Below are 10,284 nucleotides of genomic sequence, written 5' to 3' on the forward strand. Positions count from 1 at the left end.
GGCCTCTGTTTGCTGTACACAGTGTGTGTGTGTTTGTGTGTGTTTGTGTGTGTGTGTGTGCGTGGGCTCACGTCCGAGAATCGCTGACTCAGCGTGTTGCCTCAAAGCAAACAGCAGCTGACGGCAACACGACACCCAATCAATGTGTTTTTCTCCATCTTCTGTGTCCATGAAATATCAATAATACTGCATGAAATACACATCTGAAATACAAATATACAGAAAGGGAACCATTATGATTATTACTAGAATATATTATGTTTCCAAAGTAAAACTAAAAAAAAGGAAACATTTTGGAATAAAACACCTGCTTTTCTACACGTTTTTCACCATTTCAGTTCCATTTGACAGTTTTTAACTTTTCGTTTTTACCACAATCATTAATTAAAAACACACTGAGCATGAAGTTTAGATAAGGGGAAGGAACAGTAGCAGCGCCATCTAGTGGTTTCACCATGGAGCTACACAGTGCCGAGACAGAGAGGTAAATCTACATAATAGATTAATATCGTAATATTCTCTCACACCAATGCTAGTGTATAAGTATAAAAAATGATAGACATATAAATAATTCATGTTAGTGTGACGTGTCAACCAATGGGGTTCGAGAACGTCAGGAGGAGGCGGGTTTATATATATATATATATATATATATATATATTTAATTTGATTATGTCATGCAAATAAGGATCTTGTCCAAAAAACAACACATTCAATTAAATTGAGTAAATGGGCAGAAGCTTGAGACATGAGTTGAACTTTGAAGAATCACCACTAGATGGAGCCATGTGATCAGTTTCTTTGTCTCTTTAACAGGGGATTTCAAATCAATGTGTGCTCATTGTAAAAACAAAAGTTCAGCTTTAAGAGACACAAGTTAAAAAAAGAAGTAAAGATGGAAGTGGAGGAGGATTCATCCGTTCACGTCTGAATGAAGCAACGAACGACTCAAATGTTTCTGGAGCTAAAATAAGATTCTGAGTCGGTCCTCGGGCTGATCGCAGATAAAGAGTTGAACAATCGATATGTAACAGTACACACACACACACACACACACGCACGCACGCACGCACGCACGCACACACGCACGCACGCACACACACACACACGCACGCACGCACGCACGCACGCACGCACACACACACACACACACACACACACACACACACACACACACACACACACACACACACACACACACACACACCCAGAGGCTGAACGCTTTGATAAAACACTTTGTTTGAAGACGGACATTTTTGAAGTCCCCTTTGAAGTAACTGTTACTGATCTTGTTGGTTGGCCTCAAATTAATAAAGTTGTAATTTCAAATTCAAAGCCTCTCTTCATTTATAATGAATCCTTGTGTGTGTGTGTGTGTGTGTGTGTGTGTGTGTGAGGCAGATATCATCTGGCATTAACAATACATACGTTTATCCTTTTAAACACTGAGAAAAGAAAACTGTGGTTTTTGCCCTTTCAGACCGGATCGGAAGGGAACGATGAAACGAGACGATGTGAGAAGAAAGAAAGCTGTCCAGCCGGCGACCTCTAGACGTGAAACCCATGGCAACAACGTTGACGTGATGTGTCATCACGTTAGGAGGTCGGGAACCTCAGGTGCATCCAGAGTGGGAGGCAGAAAAACATCCAGCAGTTCACACTTAGTGTATCAGTCAGAAAACTATTTTAATATCCGATTAAAACGTTTTAAACATTTGATTAATGAAGGAAAAGCATCACCGTTTAAAAGGCTAAAAATGACGACGAAATTGCAATAAAAAACAAACTGAAACCGTGACAAAAGCTTTTGGTTAAGTTTGGGCAAAACAATGACTGTTTTTGTTCAAAAATCATTCAAGTTGATGTTTATTTAACAGAAATACTGAAGTGTCATAAATATTTATTTGCCACGGTTATTATTTTTTGCATAATAATGCAAAAGTCTCAAGGGGGGAAAAAACGTTTTGTGGCAGGAACCAGAGCGATGCTAACTTCCTGTTAGCTGAGAAAAAATAGGTAATTTCTTCAGATTTCACACTAAAGCATAAATGTGATGTTTTTGGAAGAGAAACAATATCAGAAAAGAATGAAGAGAAGCTAAATAATCTGTTTGTTTGATCAAGAGTCCCAAAAAAGAACATTCACACACATGCACAAAATAATGACACACGTCTAACTCTTTGGGGTTCGTAAAGGAAAAAAAGCACCAAAAGTTCCCTTAGCAGACGTCGACTCTCTGCTGATGATGCTGGTTTATTTATATATATTAACCCCAGCCCACTCTCTGCGTGAACTGGTGTATTTGTAAGTCATGCAACCAATGCAGGGAGAATCAGACTCTTTCCAAAGCAAATCTGTGTGCACAGTAAACGTAGAAAATAACAAACATGAACACTTACAAGACCTCGACGACGACAAACGTTTGGAAACATCAAATTAGAAATAAAAATGAAAAAGCTTCCTGACGAGGAAGAAAACACTTTCTTTCATTGTGACAGTTGAAAAGTGCACATTCACTTTACACCAGATACCCAATACATTATTTATATATATATATATATATATATATATATATATATATAAACATTTGCTAAACATTTACACACACACACACACACACACACACACACACACACACACACACACACGCTTCCTCCACCCCCGGTGCTCTGCAAGATTAGAGAGTTTACATCCTCTCCTCCCCATCATGAAAACCGTTTTACAAGTTAATACCTGAGGTACACACACACACACACACACACACACACACACACACACACACACACACACACACACACACACACACACGCACACACTTCGTGTGAGAGAGCTGGTAGGTCAACATTAGCACACAAATTGCCAGGTGGTGGTTTGTGTGTGTGAAACCCTTGGGAGGATTCAAGTGAGTCTCTGAGGCTGCTGGGAAATAAAGTCCCATCAGGACCCCAAGTCTGGGGAACCTGGGGGTCCAGACCACCAAGTCTGGGGAACATGGGCGTGCAGGCCCCCAAGTCTGGGGAACCTGGGGGTCCATGACACGCCAACCACCGCCATGACACCGTTAGCGTTTCGAGCTGCTCGTCTTCTCTCACGCGACTCATCACTTCCTCCTTCGTGCCCGTCGTTCCTCCTCTCAACCCGTCTCCCCCCTTTTTCCCTCGCGGAGCCGCCAACGGATGCTAATTGGCTTCTGATGCATTTTTAATGTTCAGCCACCCAAACAGTGTGTGTGTGTGTGTGTGTGTGTGTGTGTGTGTGTGTGTGTGTGCGTGTGTGTGTGTGTGTAATCCTGTGACAGGAAGTCAATTTGAACTCATCTCTGCTCGTTCCAATCCACGCTCCCAGCGGGCGCCTTAATGGCATCGAGGAAAAGAGGGCGAGCTGAGGAACAGGAAGTTGATGAGAGAAGAAGCTTCTTGTTCGGCCGGCGGCGCCGCCGAGGAACTCCGTGGTTAAAAAGCCGTTCTGCAAAACTACGCCACGACGAACTGGGTGACTCCGAAACAATTATCAGTGTTTAGCCTCGAACACATCGGAGCCCAAATCTCTGTGAAGTATCTTCTAAGTTCTTTAAAGGAACAGTTCAACATCTTCTCTTTCTGAGATGTCGACTAACTTACTCTGATCTGAAACAGTTAACGGTTGAGAAGTGAATTTGGGTAAAAAAAACCCAGACTATGACGCTAGATCAAAAGTAAGAGGATCCCCAGTAACCTCTGGGGACCATGAATGTCCGTCCAGACATTTTCCCTCAAAACCATTAAAGTCAACCTTGTGGTGTTGCCAGATGTGAAGTCTGGGGATCGGCAAACTCCGTTAGACTTTCATCCTCTTAGTAATCTATAGAATAGGTGTTGAGATATTTTGGGCCAGGACCAAAATGGTGTAATAATCTGTGCAAGATAATAAAAACAAATATGGAGAGTGTAGTTTCCATGTTGTGTAATTTAATAAGAGGAACCGAGGTCCTGAGTTCTGCGGGGAACAACAAGCCTGTCACTTTGCGTTACCATGGCGCCAGGAGGTCGGACCAGGTCGCGGCCCCGGCCCTGGCCCCGGATCCCCTCTGGTTTTCCTTCGCTTGTTTTCTGCATGTTCTGAATGCAAACCGCCGTCTTATTAAAGCTGCATTGTTTGATTTTTTTGGCCACAGAGAAATCCCAAAACAAGCCGGCAGACACACATACTGTCTGTCTGGCTGCTGTAGACACACACACACACACACACACACACACACACACACACATATATATATATATATATATATATATATACCAAGAAAATCTGTCTCACCCACCTGAAGCAGCTCTAAGAAGTCGCTAATCTGAGATCAAAACAACCCAACACACACACACACACACACACGTCGAGTCGCCCCAACACCTCAAAGTGATTTACAGAAACAAACAGCAGTGGCTGCTGGGAAATAAAAGCGGGATGAAAGAGGAATGTTAATGACTTCGCTGTGGGACGTCTTCACACCGCCTGCACCTCCGAACCAACAACCTCAGAAGGATCAAAATAAAACGACACGACAGCAGGATGTAATGAGTTCCAGAGCTCTCGATTAGAACCTCGCAACCGGTTCTGAAAAAGTGAAGCCAATCCTGAAGTGCCTTCAACTTGCATTCTCTCTGCTAGCCATCAGGGGGCGACTACTACCGGTAAAAACAGGAAGTCTATGCGATGAGAAAATGATCCCACTTATCATTTCTGTTTTGTGTCAACCAATCAGAGCTTTGTAGGCAGTTAAGATGAGGATTCCGACATCGCTAGAGAGAAAAATAACTGCAAAACAAGACAAACGAAAAAGAAACAAACAAGCTAGAATGATTGAGTTCTGGAGAAAACATATGATTGGCTGCAGCTGCTGCCTTAAAGAAACAGTTACTAAAGTTAGTTGGTTTTAATAATAAGTAAATATATAATAATAATAATAATAATAATAATAATAATAAGTGCTTTCCACCAAAGTGCTGTACAACTAGAAGAATATAAAGTAAAAATGATTCATTAAAAAAAAAAAAACAGAAAATAAAAGTTGCTTAATCAGGTCAATCAACGTCGTGCTGAAAGCTGATTTTGTGCATGATGATGGAATTATCGGCATCTAAAGTTACTATACAAGACGTCCCAGAATCCTCTGCTGCACAAGTGGCCCCCAGTTCATTTCAAAGAAGAAGCACCAACTGGGATAATAATTGCTGTCGACGGAGGGGAAATAGGAAGGCGGCGTAACGGACCGTTTCTAAGGCGGCGGAGCGAATGGAGCCGGAGGAAGAAGAAAAAATAATTAATTAGATGTAGAGAACAAAGAGAGTTTGACCTGTCACACTCCCCGCCGTGAGCTCCCCGCCTCGCCGTTACAACTACGTTTGAATAGCTGATAACGGCGCACGTTTGAGCGCGTTGCAAACCGGCGGAACGAAACAGCGGGCGTCGCCGCAGTCCGTGCCTCCGTGGTTCATAGCGAGGCCCCCGAGGCTGCTGGGTAAGGCACGGGTTTGGTTGTTAACGCCATCAACGGGGATCCGTTCTGATGCCACGCTTTTAATATTGAATTGTTTATAGCCTCGATCAAGGACAGTTCACTCTGGCTGTTATTCCTACTGAATGTGTGAGATTCTGCCTCACACTGAAAATAGGAAAAATTAGTTTTAATAACTCAACAGGAGAGCCGGTGACCCCTTTTTGTACGGGCGAGTAGAGATGTTACATCAGTACAGACAAGGTGAACACGTTCAAATATTAACAGTAAAACACATGAAACAGGTGCAGATACATGCACAGCGTCCTTTCAAAATAAAACTCCAAAGGGGGCATTTGTTGGCTGCTAAATCCAAACGATTAGCTTAGCTTAGCATCAAGACTGTAAGTGGAATCTCAGAGCCAGGCTAGCTGTTTACCCCTGGCTTACAGTCTTTCTGCGAAGCTAAGCTAACCATCTCCGGGCTCTATAGCGTAATATTTCTTGAAGTTTCTGCCGATAGAGAAAAGTTTGTACAGACTCAACAAAAAAATAAAATGTTGTACCAGCCTGGATTCAGCCTCCCGAGCAGGACGGGGAGACGGGGATGATGTAACTGTACGAGCTGCAAGTCTGTTTATTCCAGCTGATAAGAATGCCTGGATTCTCTTATCTCCTTCTGCCCTCCAGAAAGTTGCCCCTGCCTTCATCTTATTTGATTTAGATTCCTGCAGGTCCCGGACCAGACCCCCCCTTGTCAGGTCTCAGAGTTTGGAAGAAAAACCAGAGCACACAACGCCAGCATTAGTTTTCTACATACAAATACCAACTAGAGCAGCAAATGTGGATTCATCCGCCGCTAAAAATAGTGCCCAACAAATGAACAATTTCCTCCTGTTTGTTTGACAGGAAAATTACAGATGAAACTACGTACTTGAGTCAGATGAGTACCAGAGACCACAAAGCAGGGGATGCTTTAGCTTACCTGCTGATTGACAGGTCGCTACAATTGCTAGTTAGCTACTAAGATGACTTTAACTCTTAGCTGAAAAGTTGACCTTGAATCATGACGCTAACTTTGTTTAGCAGCTTCACCAGAATCCAGATGGATCCAGATCCAGTAAGGTTGGTCGGATCCACCCGTCGCTCTTCCACAGTTCAAATATGGTCAGTTCCTTTCACTGGTTGCAAAGATTCCAAGATGCTGACGACCAAAATGCCAAAAGTGGAAAACCGGGTGACGTCACACTACCCACGTTCACTTCTTCCAGGCTTCCATTCAAAGATGTGACACACCTGTACAGGTGACCTGCAGCGTGAACACGCCCAGATCGATGAACCTCCCCGGTGCAGGACAGCGCCGTTGAATAACACTTTAAAACTGTGGGAGGGGGAACTACTGCAGCGCACAACCTGGTTTGAACTGTGTGTGTGTGTGTGTGTGTGTGTGTGTGTGTGTGTGCAGCTAATGTGCCAAATGAGACAGAAGGAGAGAAAATGTGACGTTAATTATTCATGCGCCGATGGGAGAAGAGGAGGGTGTGTGGTATCGGCTGACTGAGTGAGTTTGGCATCCGTTGAATTTTTGATCACATTTTGTAAATAATTGTGTAAAAAGTGTCATTTTTTTTCCTCTGGAAATAACGTGGGTTTGTAGAGTCCAGTGAACTCACCGCATTTCACGTGATCTGATGTTTTCGTGCTTCGGTGTGAAAAGCCACTTACGTGGCCTCGGATCTGGCACGCCACGAACACGGAGTCTGAATTTGTGAGTTAATCTCACCCCCGCTCGCTACTGGGAGGATTTGACATTCTTTTGGGGCGACTCTGGCAGCTTATATCTCTAAAAGCAACAAACAGGAACTGACATGTGTTTGAGGAAAAAGCATGCGAGCCGGTAAAACATTGTGACGTCTTTTGTTCTCCCGCCTGCGAACTCGTGCGTAACCTTCATGGCTGTCGGCTCGTATCGGCGTGGAGTAGCCGGCATTAGAGTAATCAGTATTGCAAATTTATTTCAACTTCCTCCCAAATATGAGGGTGTGTGTGGCAGCCCTTTCCAAGTTTCGGTTATGTGCCAACTCATTTCTTGGCTCTGAGCAGTTGCCAGGCAACCTGGCTCCAGGAAGTTGCTTCTATTTAAATGTAATCTGTTTTAAATAATGTGAATGAATTCCCTCGCTGGCAAAGTGGCCCATGTAGGTCACAACTTGGATGATGCATTTCATGTGGGCACTGGATCTGGATCTGGTCCTCCAACGGTCTTAATGCAACATAACAACACAGTTTGTCAAACAATCACGAAATTCTATCTGTCGGTTTCATTGTGAGACACAATGTCTTTTTTCCCCTTGTTGGGACAATTAAACGCTAAAAAAACCTTAGACTTCAGAAAAACTAAAATAGCCATGTACAGAACAACAAACAAACATTAAGTTGAGGCAACAAAACAAATAAATGTTAGGTTGAGGCAACAAAACTAATTTTAGGTTGAGGCAACAAAACCTAGATCGGTTTAGGAAAACTGTCACTGAGTCTGGGTTGTACGTGTTATTACTAAGAGGTTAAGGTCATTATCTCATTATCACACGCATTTTGGCGTATTCTTTACAGTGGATGAAACAGGTTGGAATAACATACTTTAATGATATAATTATATACTGAATAATTAGAATATAAGCTGGTATATGAATTGCTTTAGCAACATGAGAACCGGAAGATGTATTTAATGTTAGAAACAGCATAAAACTGAGTCTATGAAGCGTTCACGTAGTTCTCCATTTAGAGGTGAGCAAAAGGAACCATGAATATAATAATAATCAGGTGCAAGAGATGAATAAAGGAGGTGTGTGACTATGACTTGTAATCTTCAGGGTCTCAATTAGCAGGAAGACGGATGCTCCTGAGGTTTAGAGGGCGTAACCTCCTCTTTTTTTATCTCAACGTGTCGTTAAACATGTGTTTCCTGCTCGGGAAGAAGCCGGCGATCCGTGGAGGCCGACCCCTGGCCCGGCGAAGTCATACGTCGGGTCCGCCGGCGGATTGCTTCTGCCTCTGCCAGGTAATTAGTTCCACCACGAGACCCGGAGGTCGGCGTTTACATTATATGAGGAATTAACAGGTGTCACTGATAACGACGTGCATCCGTGGGATTAACCGCGGCGTTGAACCGAGGTCCACGCTGTGACGTTGGCTCACCTTATTAAAGATTAACAGCTGCTCCGTGGTGTTTTATACCTCACAACGAAAAGCAATTAGTGAGTTAATCCCTGAGTTTCAATGTATCCATTCAGATAGTTCAGTACATAGTACATAGTACACCGTAAATTGTACCAGTCTATCACAGGGAGACATGTAGAGACAGACAGGTGCATTATTATTATTATTATGATTATTATTAATATAAGACTGCTAAAGGGAACCAGCTGTTCCCTGGTTTTTCCTTTTAATAAACTTCCCTGGAGACGACAAGCAGTGCAAACACCGAGACACCCAAGGTCCCTATCTGGGGGTCTACAGTTCCTCCGCCCCTCTGCATGACACCGATTGGGGCACCACCCATGACAACCACACCCAGAGCCAACAACACCTCCAGCCTGCTCACCTCTCTGCCACAGAACAATGAAACGTTTCCTCCCAACGCTTCTTTAAGTTTGAACAGCGATTTCCTGGATGCCAGCCAGCCGTACGGCGATTTTTTAAATCGATGGTGTTGTTACTCGAGGGGGCAGGAAAGGTCAAAGAAGACGAGGAAAGTCTGAACTTATTAATTTCAGGGGTGGAAACATCGGCGTCGGAGCAGTGAGTCATAGACTGACATAGATAAATGTCAGACGGAGGGACGCAGACAGAAAGAGAGGAATCATGACAGGGATGTGGAGGGATGATTAGTGTTTACAGATGGTGATAGGAAGATGAAGATGTCAGATCGAAAAAAAAGTGAGAGGGAGGAGGAGGAGAACAAGAGCGAGAGACGAAGATGAATAGAATCCCGGCGCGACTCGAGTGAGTCTATTTTCAGCCGCCGCCTGATTCTTTCTCACATTTCACTTTTCTTTGATAGTTGGTGGAAAGATTTTCACGTGACAGTTAAAGTGTCGTCGTGCGTCTTTGTGAGGAAGAATAGTGAGACGTCCAACATCCAACTGATTCAAAGTCTGAACCCCCAAACGCATCACGGGTCCTCACTTTGTACAAAAACGTACAACTTTTACACACATTTCTTCACTTTCGCTCTTAACGAATGTCGACATTTTAACAATTTAGCAAAGAAGCCTATGCATTACATTACTCATTAATAACTGTACATATTATTATGTTTATGCTATATTCAAAAGATCTGCACACTTTCCACAATTAAAAGTCCACAATTTTAAAAAATGGTCAACGGTCCTTACTTTTTTACAAATATCATAATTTTACAAAAATGTCCTCACTTTTCGAAAAGTCCTTCAAATATCTTTACTTTCCAGAAATAATTTTTACTTTCCCTCAACCATTTAACAGTCAGTCCACCTTCCCTTTCATCGATCCACCTATCAGGTTGTCCATCAATCATCCATACATCCATCTTCCCAATCATCCGCCCATCTGTCTGAGAATGTTGGAAATGTAGCAAATTGGTCCCCATAAAGATAGAAACCCCATTTCTCTCAGATAAACACAGCATTTTATTTTATTATAACACTTCAGCGATAAAAGTTTGTTGAAGCATGCCTCAAGAAAAAATAAATCTCTTCCAATCTCGTGATGTGTTTATGTGCCGGCGAGAGGCTCTGAAATCTGAGAGTTCACACACACAGTAAGATAAGATAAGA

Source organism: Eutrigla gurnardus (genome assembly GCF_963514095.1).
Source record: "Eutrigla gurnardus genome assembly, chromosome: 23".
In the NCBI taxonomy this organism is placed as follows: Eukaryota; Metazoa; Chordata; class Actinopteri; order Perciformes; family Triglidae; genus Eutrigla; species Eutrigla gurnardus.